This window comes from Bos javanicus, chromosome 12, assembly GCF_032452875.1.
Source record: "Bos javanicus breed banteng chromosome 12, ARS-OSU_banteng_1.0, whole genome shotgun sequence".
Classification (NCBI taxonomy): Eukaryota; Metazoa; Chordata; class Mammalia; order Artiodactyla; family Bovidae; genus Bos; species Bos javanicus.
Genome location: NC_083879.1, coordinates 34861749 through 34877211, shown reverse-complemented (window position 1 = coordinate 34877211; position 15463 = coordinate 34861749). Strand labels below are relative to the sequence as shown.

The 15463-nt window shown below is 45.1% G+C and overlaps 1 non-coding gene across 1 annotated transcript; it reads left to right on the top strand.

Moving 5' to 3' along the window:
* Positions 1-14286: 14286 nt before the first annotated feature.
* TRNAK-UUU (transfer RNA lysine (anticodon UUU)) lies at positions 14287-14359 on the top strand. The gene has a single exon. It is a non-coding gene; the product is annotated as a tRNA-Lys (tRNA).
* The last annotated feature ends 1104 nt before the right edge of the window (positions 14360-15463 follow it).

Below are 15463 nucleotides of genomic sequence, written 5' to 3'. Positions count from 1 at the left end.
GGTTGGAAGATGGTAAATGCGTGTTAGCCCCTAAAACAGTGATGTCTGATAGTTGCAGGCATTCTCTGTATGTTTTGAACAAATATTTTATACATAAAGATAATTATTTTTACAGTATTTGTCTTTGGTACCTGGAGAGGGTAAACGCGAGGCTGGTTCTACAGTTCAGATTTCTTTGTGACGTATTTCCAGTGACAATGGAGGCTTTAGGAAGAAAGACAAGACTTCAAGTGTTTCTAAGGTGCGTGAGGTCCGCAGCTGTAGGTGATTGGTAGGTAGTCAGGCTAGATCCTTACCTAGGGGAGGATTTGGGAGACTTTCTGTGAAAGTCAATCATGGGGAATTGATAGGGAATCTAAGACTTATAAGACTGCATCACATTTGAAAAAAAAAAAAAAGGCATCCGACCTTTGACTACATGTTGACTATTAGATGAATGCATTTGCTTGGTCACCATTCATAGATCTTTTTCCCTTAAGAAATGAGGCCTGCAACTTTAAAAAAAAAAGAACAAAACAACTTTCTCTGTGGAAGACTGAGTCAAAACAACAACATAGTCCTTTTTTCCCCTTCGAATGTTATGGAAAATACTCTTTCTAGATTGATGGCCAACACTTCACGCTTTAATCCTTCTGGACCCCGATTTGTGCCAAGTTAGAAACCTTTAAACACATTTGTTAGCAGTGGCCTGGGCGGGCTGCCTTTGAACTGCTGTCACACACCCGGGGCTGTAATTTCTGCAAACCTGAAGCTCACACAGGCCTGCCGAGTGCCGCTGAGATCCTCGTGTGAGTCACGAGGAGTCGTAAATAACTCCCGCGTGAAGCTCTCCAGTTTTCATCAATCTTCTCGATTTAATACAAAGGCATTTCAGAAGCGAGTCCTGTTACCGTCTGAAACAATGCAGGCCTGCGGTAGGTCTATTTGAGACAAGATTTTACAGCTCTGTCATAAAACATATCTGAGTAAAAACACATGGTTTCTTGATCATTAAGATTTTTCCAATTGAATGGGCCAAACTTCACAATACAATAGAATTTCGTTTCTGCTTTGATACCTGTAATGAATGGCGCAATAATCTCAGAAGGCCGTGAATTTTAACAAAAGATTAACCATTTCCTAAAATCTTGTGCTTATTCACTGAAATACACAAACAAACCTCTTTTCCTGATTTAGCCCCACGTGAAGCATGCCCAGGCGCGTGGGCTCAGATCTACTCAATTTGCTCCCAACAGCTTCTATCTGTTGATGTCAATGCTGATTTCCTGTCCCAGGTCCCTTCTTGATGACCCTGAAAATGTTTTCTCCACAAAGATAGTGCTAATCACCTTGAAAATGGAGCGAATGGTAGGGCAAATCAGAGAAACTGCAGGTCGGGGAAAACGTTAACCAAAATGAGATCCTGAAACCCTTCATTTCACCTCATTACAGGGACATTGAAAGGGACTGGCTGTCAGGAACACACACGTACGTCTCAGGTTCAGACTAATGGCCAGAGATCAGTTTTGGTTAAAGAGAACACAGCACACCCAAGCAATCATTCATCCCTCTTCAGAGTGGCTTTCCTACTGAATGATTTCTAAAAACAGCCACTTCGAGCAACAGGCCAATATGGGAGTGTTTGTACTTGACACATAGAGTGGCTGAAACGCCCCAGCATCGTACCATAGCACAGGCTACCTCCTCCCCACGCTGAACACCGGACGCGTAGCAGCCACGATGGACCATACACACGTTGCACACAAGCTGCACAAGCTCCAGGCACTGGGCGGGCATGGTCCCTGATGGCCGATCTGGGCCAGGGCCCCTGCAGCACTGCCCTGCCCCCATGGCTCCCAGACCCCAGCTTTGGCTTCGTGGTCTCAGATTCAGGGGAAGAACCCAAGGATGGAATCCTTCAGTTAGTCCCTGAGACGAAGTGTTTTAATGCTCCTGGCTTATTCCAGGTTCTTAAGTTACATTCACTCCCGGTGTGCTTTTCTGGCCGTGGGTGGCCAGGGGTGGGTCACCCGCGGTCCCTGCCCAGGGGGGGCACCCTGCTCTCCACTGTGGTCCAAGAGGTGGGGGCCTTCACCCAGGACAGACAGGAAGGTGCAGAATTTCAGGATGTACACCCTTTCCTGGGTTGGAATTTGGTTTCTGTGGCCAACTCAGGTTTCACCTGCAAGACCAGCCCAAACATGTGCTAACACAGCCACGGAGGATGGCTAGCACGCCTCTCTGTGCATTTTAAGCAAATCGCCTACTCGAGGAAGGAACACATGATGCCTTGACAACTGATCATCAGTAAACAGAACTGATTTTGGATCCCACCAGCTTATTTAAATTGTTACGTATTGGAGCTGAACACGTCAGTTGTCCATTCCCAAATATCACTTAGCTTTTCTGAGTGAAGCCTTGATAAGCGTGATTCCATACTGACTTGGTGTGCTGTCTACCAGACACTGTTCTGGGTGCTTTCCTTAGACCACACACAGGCCGACGAGGGACACGGGATATGGAGGCACCCATGGGGCCAACCTTGGACTCGACAGAAGTCAGATCCTCTCCCCAAACTGAGATCATACATTTAGTATCCATTGCAATGTTTCTGGAAAACAGTAACTGCTCAAAACATGTTTGCTACCAGTAATGGCACTGAAATTGCAGGAAAATGAATTATTCCTGCTACCTTCCAACAACTCTGGACACTATTTATGTGAAGAAACAGAATATTCAACCTGCCACAACCAGATACATGAATGTGCATGGGCTTTCTGAAGTAGCTTCTTCACATACACATTCATGAGCTTCCTAATTTTAGTATTGCCCTTATGAAATTTAGTGCTTGTATGCCAATCAAAAGCATTTTAAGCTAGGGGGACTTGAAGAAAGAAAAAAAAGCACATTATTTACTGAAGTTACTTGGGCAATAAGCTACTATTATAAGTAAATATACTCAGATTTTTTTCATCTCTTCAAACCAAATTTGGCAGTATAAGCTGATCAGTATTAGTGTCAATATTATATTTTATTGATTCTATGTGAGTTAGAGAAATATGCATTCCCAAAAGACATTTTCATTCATCAAAGAAGTATTTTATACGTAACAGGTAGAGAGACTGAAATACCTTCCAGACCCCCAAGACATTGCCCATCACTAAAGCCACAGGTTTCGGCTCTGGCCAAGCCAGCTTTATCTTTCTTACTGAGGACCTATCCCCAGAAGGCTTTCTCCGCCTCCTGGAGTGTCCACGTTCTCATCCTTGAAAGGGTGGCTGGGTGGATTGGGAGACGATGCACTTGCAGCACACCGCGTCTGGCAGTCAGTGAACATCCAGTGAATGCCAGGTTTCAGGAGTCCCTATGTTCTTGGGGCAAGGGCCATTCACGTGAGCAGAAGGCCAGCAATGATGTCCCCTCCAGGCTACACTCATAGGTTTGTTTGTCAGGAGTGGAACTTCTCCACCAGCTTCCACTCTGTTTTGGGGGATGAGGGGAAGGCCGTGTGAGGAGGCTGTGGGCAGCAGAGCAGGGGAAGGGGCAGCAGAGTGGCCTCAACGGGGGTGGGGGGTGGGGGGGGTGAGGGCTGCACCCACCACACCCCTCCCCCACCATCACATCACCCACCATCTCATCACTGGCTCCGGCACCATCCTTAGGCTGTCAGCTTTGGATGGAGGCTGAAAATGAAGGGACGGAGCGGGGAAGAAATGCACACAGCCTGTGGGGTTAAAAATAGGGAAATGACAGAAAACAGAACAATCTCCGGGGATGCTCAAGGAGGCAGAGTCAGGAGGAAGCCCTGGAAACCAGGTCCCTCTGCTTGGGCTTCTCTGCTTCCTCTGCCTTCCTAGCTGTCAGTCTGCCTCTCAAGATCTGAGTGAGTAAGGCTCTCACTCCCCATCTAAGAAAGCTGTAGTCTAGATCCCACCCATGTAAGACACTTGTGTAGCAAGGAACACCTAGCTCTTAAGTTGTTAGTGTTCTTACTTTTACTTCTCTAGTAATTGAACAGATACTGTGTTCCCTGCACAAAGGAAAACAAAGATTTTGCTGGAAACACGAAGCTGGATGAGGCATTGCCCTGCTGCTCTAGGAGCTGGCAGGCCAGGGTGGGAGGCAGGAAACGCAGAAAGAGATCATACCAAACACGAGCGATGCCATCACGGAAACACAGGGGCTCCCAAAGCCAGCCAAAGGCAGGTGGACAGATGGACGTCCCGCAAGAGGAGCCCCTCTGTTCTTGTTTATGGGAAATTGGAGGGGAGGCATGATTCAGATAATTTTCTCACTGTTTTTTTGATTCAGCATGGAGGCATTTATAGCATACTTGGTGGGCTCACCAGAAGGCCGGGAAGTACAGAGAAGACAGACAGGAGGAGTGATTTCCGACACAGCTTGCACGTGCTTCTCAGATACAGAACTGCCCAATCTGTAGTGACTGCAGGGCACTGCCCACAGTCAACAGATCCTGAGAAGGATTTCAGACCCACCCTGGGCAGCGTTCCACTGCCCAATTAAGACATGGCATTTGTGTGACAGACCCTGGTCAAAAGACCAGATGCCGTGTGCCCCGGTGGAGGTGGCCAAGGACACCGAGGCCCCCCATCCCCCACACCCACTGGCGTCCCAGGCAGAGGCCATGTCAAGGGGCAGTGGACGCGGACAGCTGTGGAAGGAAGCCCGCTGTCAAGTGAGAAGCCGCAGTGGCACATTTTCTCTGTTTCTGTTACGAGTCTAGTGTAACACATACACATATCTAGAAGCAGAGCTCACTTTTCATTTTCTAATAGTTTCAACCCCTGCGTCCTCTCACAGGGTCCCCAGAGCGACATTCTGTGCAGGAGCTCAGCTGTGTGGAAGTGAGGGTGTGGGGGGGAAGTGCCGAGGGACAGCTCCACTGTATCTGCAGTCTCCCCAGACCCCCAGCCCTCCCCAGGCCTTAACTGTGGATGTGCACACATGTGTGTGTGTGCTTGAGTGTGCACATGTGCACACACACATATAATCATGACATTTGGGGTAACAGCCCTACTATACCTGAATGCCACAAAATCAGCATCCTTTAACACACTCTTTTACTGATGCCTCGACCATCTCACTCCTGAGTTTTTAAAAGAAAGGATGAATGAATTCCACAAATGGGTAAGTCTAAGCCTTACACTTTGTGTGTACCCAAAATACTCTGAAGCAGACATGGGGGGAGAATCTATGATTTCTCACTGTGAACTTCAAGGGCTCCTGCTTGCTGCCCTTCCAAGTTCTAAGAAGCCAAGGAAAGAGAGCATCCACTGGGATACACATGTTTCTATTAATAATTCCTCCTGAATCCCAGCAAGGCAGGCTCTGCTCAATGTTCCTGCACAATAATGATCACGCAGACTAAGAGCGAGCCCTCTCCACGACACAACGCTCTTTCTACCAGAGATCCATCGTGGGATGTGTGACACGTCTGTTTCCATTATGAAAACCACCGCTTGTGGTATGAAAATGGCTGATGAGAGGGCTTAAAGGTGGTATGCGAGCTCCTGATAATGGCACCATCCTTCCTGGTGTCACTCAGCCCTGAGCCCAACATGTGGGCATCTCCTGCATCCACACAGGGCGATTTAATTATTTCTATACACGCCTGATTAGACGGGAGGCAGTGCAATGAGAGACGTCACCCAGGCCACCCTCCTCTGTAAATAACCCCTCCTCCTCTGTCAAGCTGGTCAGAGGTTACTGTCCACTCCCCGGGTCCCCACTGCAGAGCGGGGCTCACTTTGCCTGCAGGACAGTGCCTGCCAGGTCACTGAGCCCAGAGTGGCACAAAGGGCATCTCGTCTGGTCACGGTAAGGCGCTTCTAAACAGGAAAGGGACTTGTACCCTGTGCTCCCTTTCAGTCCTTGGAATTTTTCATCAGTTTCTGCTGCTCTGGAATTTGACAGACTTAATCATGATGCCATGTCAAGGAGTTGCTGCAGATGTCGACATGATCCCTTCTAAATGACCCTTCATGGTTTCGAGAAATACCTGCCTCTGAAGGAGCCGTGCCCATGAGGCCCCCACTGACCTACATATTTGTGATTCCCTAAGACTTCGAGCCCACCCTTGGCAACCCACCAGGAATGTCTGGTAGGAAAGTTTTGAGTTAGATGCTTTTGTATAATAAGTTCTATCTGACGACGCAGGCACTCCCTTTCACGACCACATTGCGGTCTGCCAGGCGTGTACCCTGCACACAGTTGGCGTCCCCACGTCCCTCACCAGCCCCAGGCCCTGGAGGACATGTGCTCTTTGTAAACCGTCCTTTTAATGAGTTCAAATGAGACTGTTTTCTGTTACATCTCATACAGAAAATATACTCTTTTTTTTTTCAAATAAAATGCCTACGAATTTATAGGAGAGACATACATCACTGGTAAGAAGATGCATAAACCCAGCTAATTCATACTGTTTAGATTTTATCAGTAATTGTGAATCGTTTTTATAAAATACTAGCTGACCTTTTTTTTTCCTTCTTTCAATGTAAATATACTTGCTGACAAGGGGAACCACGGTGTTTTAACAGGCTCAGCAATTTAAAGATTGTCCCCTTTTATGTGTTCTAAGTATGGAAAGCTTTCCTGTATTATACCCTGAGTGCAGAGAAAGGCTGTTAGAGAACCCTTCATCCCAGGGGGGACTCAGTTCATGCTGCGGCTGCAATCTTTCTGCTCTGCAGCGTCTACAGAGAGGTGAAGATTTATACAGCCTGATGTCAGACCATCAGTGACGTGCCTTATGGCGCATCCAGTTAAAATAACAAAGTTAAAGGCCTTGCCTGTTCTTCTTAGGGCTTCCCTGGTGGCTCAGCAGTAAAGAATCCACCTGTAAATGCAGGAGACATGGGTTCAACCCACGCCAGTATTCTTGCCTGGGAAATCCCCAGGGCAACAGAGGATGAGATAGTTGGATGGCATCATCAACTCAATGGACATGAGTTTGAGCAAACTCGGGGAGATAGTGAAGGACAGGGAAGCCTGGTGTGCTGTAGTCCATGAGGTCACAAAGAGCTGGACATGACTGAGCAACTAAACAACAAGTGTATAGATTATTTGGGGGAGGATTTACAGTATGTTTCTATATTCAAGTATTATGTCTTTTAGTAGGATGCTGTATGTTGTGTTTATGTTTGTGATAAGATAATTTTTAAAATCTAAGCATTAGCTTTTTGTGAAATGCATTGCTCATTGCCAAAGCAAACTTGATCTGGTCCTCATTGCTTATCCCCAATAAAGTTATTGTATATAGTATCATATATGAAACAGATCGCCAGTCCAGGTTCGATGCATGAGACAGGGTGATCAGGGTTGGTGTACTGGGATGATCCAGAGGGATGGGATGGGGAGGGAGATGGGAGGGAGGTTCAGGATGGGGAACATATGTATGCCCATGGCAGATTCATGTCAATGTATGGCAAAAACCACTACAATATTGTAAAGTAATTAGCCTCCAACTAAAATAAATAAAAAAATAAAGTTATTATATATTATGCTACTTAATTTGTAAGCAAGACCATTCTGAATTTTCTTTTTCCTCAAAAATAATTAACAATTTGTATCCGCCTTTTCTTTCTTGTTTTATTAACCATTACCATTCAGATTAATCTTTCAAACCCTCCTTGCCTTTGCTCTCCTTTGCTAATAGCACATGACTAGTGAATGAAGCTCCCTGTGCTGTCTGTTCTAGGACCGTATGATTGCCACAGGGCAGGTGTGGGTTCAGGGTGTGCTGGGTGAGCAGAGATAGGTAGCATCCTGTTATTTTCAAGCCATCTGTGCTGAAACATTCTGTCCCAGTCAGTGCAAAAAAGCAGGAAGCAAGACAGCATCCCAGGTGGAGACAAAGAAAGGAGAACTCTACATCCCTGAAAGTCAAAGTGAAAGTCACTCAGTTGTGTCCGACTCTTTGAGACCCCATGGTCTATACAACCCATGGAATTCTCCAGGCCAGAATTCTGGAGTAGGTAGCCGTTCCCTTCTCCAGGGGATGTTCCCTACCCAGGGATCAAACCCAGGTCTCTCACATTGCAGGCAGATTCTTTAACAGCTGAGCCATAAGGGAAGCCCAAGAATACTGGAGTGCGTAGCCTATCCCTTCTCCAGCAGATCTTCCCCACCCAGGAATTGAACCGGGGTCTCCTGCATTGCAGGCGGATTCTTTACCAACTGAGCTATAACTATGATGATAGTGCACATGAGAGAAACTCGCGTAAAATACCAAATGAAGAGAAAGCAAAGTCCTAGGACCCAAAAGTGAAATTAACAAGGCCATAGGACTTTTAATTTTTGATTTTATATTGGAATAGAGTTGGTTCATAATGTTGTGTTAGTTTCAGGTGTACAGCACAGTGAATCAGTTATATATATACATGTACCTCTTCTTTTTCAGATTCTTTCCCCATATAGGTTATTGGAGAATATTGAGTAGAGTTCCCTGTGCTATACAGTAGGGCCTTGTTAATTATCTATTTTATATATCATAGTGTGTATGAAATTAATGCCAAAGTCCTACTTTATCCCACCCCCCACCTTTGCCCTTTGCTAACAATAGGGTCATAGGTTTAGAGGGTTGATATACAAACATCAAATACATTTCCATAGAACAGTAATGAAAAATGTATATATAAAATTGTAAAAGAAAATAGGATTTAAAAGCATTGAAAATATCAAAACCTAACATGCAGGGATGAATTGACAAAATGGGCAAAAGAAGACATGCAGGTGCCCACTGAGCAAACGCTAAAGTGATGAAAGCATCTGGTCATTAGGGAAAGAGCCACTAAAACCATAGCAGAGGCCACTCCACACGCTATGGAAGAAACAGCCGTGCTGGGCCTCATCGTATCACTTCTAACCCCTCTGTGGGCCAGTGAGGCGGGAGGAGGTGGCCTCCGGGGGCCTAAATGCCCCAGGCTCCTTTCCCCACATAAACAGCCGTGGGGCAGGGAGTCAGTTAGTCCATAGGCTGGCGGGGAGCAGAACACTTGCTCAGAAATGCCTTCCAGCCTTTGTTTCCACCTCATTCCAAGTGTTCTCTGCAGCTTTCATGAGGAAAGCATTCCAAGATAAAACTTGCCTGTGTTTCTACAAAGGCTCCAGCCTTGCTTTCTTTCTTTCTTTTTTTTTTTTAATTTTATTTTATTTTTAAACTTTACATAATTTTATTAGTTTTGCCAAATATCAAAATGAATCCACCACAGGTATACATGTGTTCCCCATCCTGAACCCTCCTCCCTCCTCCCTCCCCATACCATCCCTCTGGGTTGTCCAGTGCACTAGCCCCAAGCATCCAGTATCGTGCATCGAACCTGGACTGGCAACTCGTTTCATACATGATATTTTACATGTTTCAATGCCATTCTCCCAAATCTTCCCACCCTCTCCCTCTCCCACAGAGTCCATAAGACTGTTCTATACATCAGTGTCTCTTTTGCTGTCTCGTACACAGGGTTATTGTTACCATCTTTCTAAATTCCATATATATGCGTTATTATACTGTATTGGTGTTTTTCCTTCTGGCTTACTTCACTCTGTATAATAGGCTCCAGTTTCATCCACCTCATTAGAACTGATTCAAATGTTTTCTTTTTAATGGCTGAGTAATACTCCATTGTGTATATGTACCACAGCTTTCTTATCCATTCATCTGCTGATGGACATCTAGGTTGCTTCCATGTCCTGGCTATTATAAACAGTGCTGCGATGAACACTGGGGTACACGTGTCTCTTTCCCTTCTGGTTTCCTCAGTGTGTATGCCCAGCAGTGGGATTGCTGGATCATAAGGCAGTTCTATTTCCAGTTTTTTAAGGAATCTCCACACTGTTCTCCATAGTGGCTGTACTAGTTTGCATTCCCACCAACAGTGTAAGAGGGTTCCCTTTTCTCCACACCCTCTCCAGCATTTATTATTTGTAGACTTTTGGATCGCGGCCATTCTGACTGGTGTGAAATGGTACCTCATAGTGGTTTTGATTTGCATTTCTCTGATAACAAGTGATGTTGAGCATCTTTTCATGTGTTTGTTAGCCCTCTGTATGTCTTCTTTGGAGAAATGTCTATTTAGTTCTTTGGCCCATTTTTTGATTGGGTCATTTATTTTTCTGGAGTTGAGCTTGTAGGAGTTGCTTGTATATTTTTGAGATTAGTTGTTTGTCAGTTGCTTCATTTGCTATTATTTTCTCCCATTCTGAAGGCTGTCTTTTCACTTTGCTAATAGTTTCCTTTGATGTGCAGAAGCTTTTAAGGTTAATTAGGTCCCATTTGCTCATTTTTGCTTTTATTTCCAATATTCTGGGAGGTGGGTCATAGAGGATCCTACTGTGATGTATGTCAGAGAGTGTTTTGCCTATGTTCTCCTCTAGGAGTTTTATAGTTTCTGGTCTTACGTTTAGATCTTTAATCCATTTTGAGTTTATTTTTGTGTATGGTGTTATAAAGTGTTCTAGTTTCATTCTTTTACAAGTGGTTGACCAGATTTCCCAGCACCACTTGTTAAAGAGATTGTCTTGCTTTCTAATTTATTCTCTGAAGTGCCCTTTAAACTCCATGGTAATGGCAGCAGGAAAACAGAAGGAGGAAAAATGAGCCATGGAATAAAGTGTATTTTGGAAAATTCACCTCTTGTATGACCACGTCTCCACTGGAAGCTCTGCAGCCAAGGCAGGGAGTTGGCAGGTGGGGGGAGTACAGCTGGGGGCTCCCTCCAGGGGGCGCTAGTGGTGAGGAACCCACCTGTTAAGAAGCAGGTTTGATCACTGGATCAGGAAGATCCCCTGGAGGAGGAAATGGCAACCCACTCCAGTATTCTTGCCTGGAGAATCCCATGGACAGAAGAACCTGGCAGGCTACAGTCCATGGGGTTGGAAAGAGTCAGAGACGACTTAGTGACTTAGCACACATAGCACTCTGGGGATGACAGCAAGGTTAACAGGACTCTGAGGAGCAACACACCTAATTTCATGATGACCCTCCCTCACAGACCTCCCCCCAACTCTTCAAAATACACCTTTTGATTGTCTTTCATTATAAATAAAAGATGATGGATGTATCAAGCAAATAGGATGGATTTATTCTAAAGTACATCCTTTGACCAAACAACCAGATTCTGAGGCTGTCTAAGTGATTTCCTCTGGGCAAGCTCCATGGAAGAACCCAAGTCTGTACTGTCGTTATTCTTTAGTCTCTTCAGTCGTGTCCGACTCTTTGTGACACCATGGACTGTAGCCGGACAGGATCTTCTGTCCATGGGATTCTCCAGCAAGAATACTGGAGCGGGTTGCCGTTTCCTTCTCCAGGGGATCTTTCCAACCCAGGGATCGATCCTCTGTCTCCGGCTTTGGTGGGTGGATTCTTTACCACTGAGCCACCAGGGAAATCTGAAGTCTATATTCAATGCATTTAAAAACACCCAACTCTCATTGCTCCCAGGGGTTTCTTTGAATGTAAGAAGTAAATTACTAAATCATATTTATATGCATGAAGTGATCTTATCTGTACCATAGTGAGGGTACAGGAAAACAGATACAAATATTTGTCTACAAATATTTGGTATGCGTTCTCAGTTCAGTTCAGTTCAGTTCAGTCGCTCAGTCATGTCCGACTCTTTGTGACCCCATGGACTGCAGCATACCAGGCCTCCCTGTCCATTACCAACTCCTGGAGTTTACTCAAACTCATGTCCATTGAGTCAGTGATGCCATCCAACCATCTCATACTCTTCATTCTTCATGTATTCTCAGTTTGCCTTTAACCCATGCTTATGATGTCAGCAGGCCTGTTGTTGTTTTCCAGGAGTGCTTCTAAGCATCAGTCCAGGCAACCAAATTGTGTGTATGTCCACTGGAAGGTTGGTTTAGTAAACTGAGAAATAGTTTCAGTAATGGCAAACCACTCCAGTATTCTCTGAAAAGTTCCATGGACCGAGGAGCCTGGTGTCTAACATTAACCCGGCTCCTAACATTAATCCTCCAGGCTACAGTTCACCAGGTGGCAAAGAGCTACTGAGCACATTCAGTATCACAAAGGTATCACAGTCATTACATTGAAAAAACCAGTTCATTTCTTGTCTAAGGAACAGATATCTCCCTTACAGAAATTTCATAAAAATTTATATTTGTGTGTATATGTACTTTGACTTTAAAATCTGGATGTTCTCTCATAGAAAGGAGCACTGGGTCTGGGAGGTTTGCAGAGTGGGCTCATGATATTCATGGTAATATTACAAGAAAGGTCCTGAAATTTTCCAGAACTTAAATTTGAGGTGACACATCTGATTCAGTTATTCAATCATTTAAATATTGGGATGACCTTGATCACTTCTGAAGGCCAGGGCAGTGCAAGTTCTCTGCCTTATCCACAAGTTGGGAGAGGAAACAGAACAAAGCCCTGCTCTATGACTTAGCCATAGGGAGTGTATGGCACAAAGAACCTGGAGAACCCGTCATGGTCGCCTGTGTGGAGACAAGCAGGGGCAGAGCACAGAAGTGGTCACTGGGTCATTGACCTGCCGTCTGTCCTCTTGGGCCTGGGAGCCTTACAGCGCAGAGATGGTCGTCAGACTCCATCCCTGAGGAGGCTTTGTGCTCTGGGTTGTTCTTGAGCTGGGTGACTTGTCTGCCTCCTGGAGACCAGGGGACCCAAGACACATCTGTTGTCTCCCACACAACTTACGGACATTTATTTCCTTGTGGCTGAGGGTAACATTAACCCTCTTCTCCCCTCTGTGTAGAGAAATGCTCTAGGTCTGAACAAAGTGAATGTTCTAGGTTCCTAAACCTTTCCCTGAGCAGAGTTTGAAAGCAGAGAAATAGGAAGATGGTATTTGAATCTAGAATTCTCATTTTAGAGCAATACCCAGGGAATCTTAGACTCCCGGAACTGCCTTTTCTCTAGCCTTTAGGTCCTTCCTGCCTCTCTCTCTCTTTTTCTTTCATTCCTTCTCTCTTCTTTCCTTTCCCTTCCTTCCTCCCTTTCTTTTTTCTCTTTCCTTCTCTCTTTCAGTCAGTCAAAGAGACTTCAAGTCTATAATTCTCTTTCTAGGAACTCCCTAAACTAACAGGGAATAAACTTCTCAACCAACACCTTTATACACAAGGTGGTGTGATGAACAGGGCAAGGGTTTCACCACCTGGAGCTCTGATGACAGACCCACTGCCTTCTCTTTGGGAAGAGCAGCAAGCTTTGTGTTCCCTTGCTCCATGTCCACAGAAATGATTCTATGATTTGCTCTGGTCTTCCTCTGCAGGCTGCCCCCTCACTGCTTCCTGACAAGAAGGAAGAGGCTGTGGGTGACCTCCACCCTTCCCTGAACTCCACTCTCAACAGGCTTTGGGGGAGATAGAACGGCCTCCACAAGCTTCTGCTCCAAAACCATTGCAATGAGAGAAAATCAAGTCCAGTTTTATTTGTTTACTGCTAGGAGCCTACCCCACTTTGAAAGAAAATTAAATAAGAATAACATTTTCATAAGTTGATTTTTCAGGAGAAAGAGTAGATATTTAAACTATTATAACATCCATGATCTTTCAGATGAAAATTTTCACCTAAAGAAAGGAAAGCAATCTCATCAGGTGCCAGTTTTGAGGGGTTTTGTTTTTTTTTTTTTCAAATAAAAATTTAAAAGGTGAAAATGTAACATGAAATTATAAAAGCTTGAATAAATAGATCTATGTTTCGGGGGTCCATTGTAGGTACCAGCATATGCTTTGTATTTCACAAAATAGATGTTGCTAGCATTTAGATATCCAGGGCTGCCAGAACTGCAAATGTTTCCTTAGAGACCTTTTAAAGCAGAAATCTATTTAATTCATAAAAAATTTTAATGAAAATAGTAATGGCGATGTTACAGTTCCAGATGTTAGAGTCTTTAAACCAAATTTTCTCTTTCCTCTTTCAGAACCTTGGTCTCTGCAGGTGAGTGGCAATGCACTGTCCAAGGCACAGACAGACAGGTATTTATCCCCTAATTCACAATGTGAAAGGCGAAAAGTGGAAGTTGCTCAGTTGTACCTGACTCTTTGCGACCCCATGGACTATAGCCTACCAGCCTCCTCTGTCTATGGGATTCTCCAGGCAAGAATACTGGAGTAGGTTGCCATTCCCTTCTCCAGGGGATCTTCCTGACCCAGGGATTGAACCTGGATTTCCTGCATTGCAGGCAGATTCTTTACCATCTGAGCCACCAGGGAACCCACGGCCCAACAAGGGGCACCAAGGCCTGTGACTCTCTGTGGCAACTCGGGTTCATGCTCAGTCTTTAGACTCTTCTCAGCCTCAAAGCCTGGGTAGCTCAGCTGGTAGAGCATCAGACTTTTAATCTGAGGGCCCAGGGTTCAAGTCCCTGTCCAGGCAGCAAAAAGTAAACAAATAAACAAAACAAAAATGTCTCTTGATAACAACATTTAGACTTTTTTCGGGCTTCCCTGGTGGCTCAGACTGAAAAGAATCTGCCTGCAATGCAGGAGACTGCACTCCGTGACTTACTTCCTAGGCTTGTGTGCTTGTCTTTAGCTGCATGATTTAAGGATGAGACTCAGGAAGGATAGAAAGGGTTTCTTGGCATATATAGTAAGAAAGGTAGACCCAGCATGACCAGGCCGGAATTTTAAGACACAGAATGACCACATGACCATTTTAAGAGCAAAGGCACAGAAGTTAATAAAGAGGAAGAAAAAATACATCTAGCTTTATTATCTTGGTGAAAAATATCAGGGATCTGAGTGTGTGTCAGAGCTGTGGGATGTCTAAACATGGTAACTAATCTTTGGTTCCCTTGTTTTCTATTTTGTCGAAAAATCTCTGGTGGGTTTCCTCTCTTCCCTCAGTACAACATGCAAGTATATCTGAAGAGACCCATAGACTTACTTCTCTGTCCAACTCTTTGTGGCCCCACGGACTGCAACCCACCAGGCTCCTCTGTCCATGGGATTTCCCAGGCAGGGATACTAGAGTGGGTTGCCATTTCCTCCTCCAGGGGATCTTCCTGACCCCAGGGATTGAACCTGGGTCTCCTATATCACAGGTGGGTTTGTTACCACTGAGACATCAGGGAAGCCCTTCTCTGAAAGACAGGAAGAAACTGAAAGAAGGGGAAAAAAAGCTATGGATCTGGAGAAGAGAGAATGCTCGAGGGTGGAGGCTGCAGGGTGTGCATGTGTGTGGGGGCTCAGGAGACAGGAAGACCTTCTTCCTAAGCCCCTGTTTCTCCAGGGCGCACTCCAATTTTCTCACAACCCTGCAGTCCCAATTTTCAGATAAAAGATGAACCATCATTGGTCAAGCCTTCTGTGAGAATCTGAAATCTTAACTCTGCTTCCATGAAGAAATGATCCCGAGTTCCAAACATGAGACTTCTTCAGAGCTTCAGGAAAGGAACCACAGGAGTGTCAAGCCTTCTTCAGTGTAGCCAAGAGACTGAGACCTCTAAGATTTGGAATCTAGAGTCTGAGTGGTGTC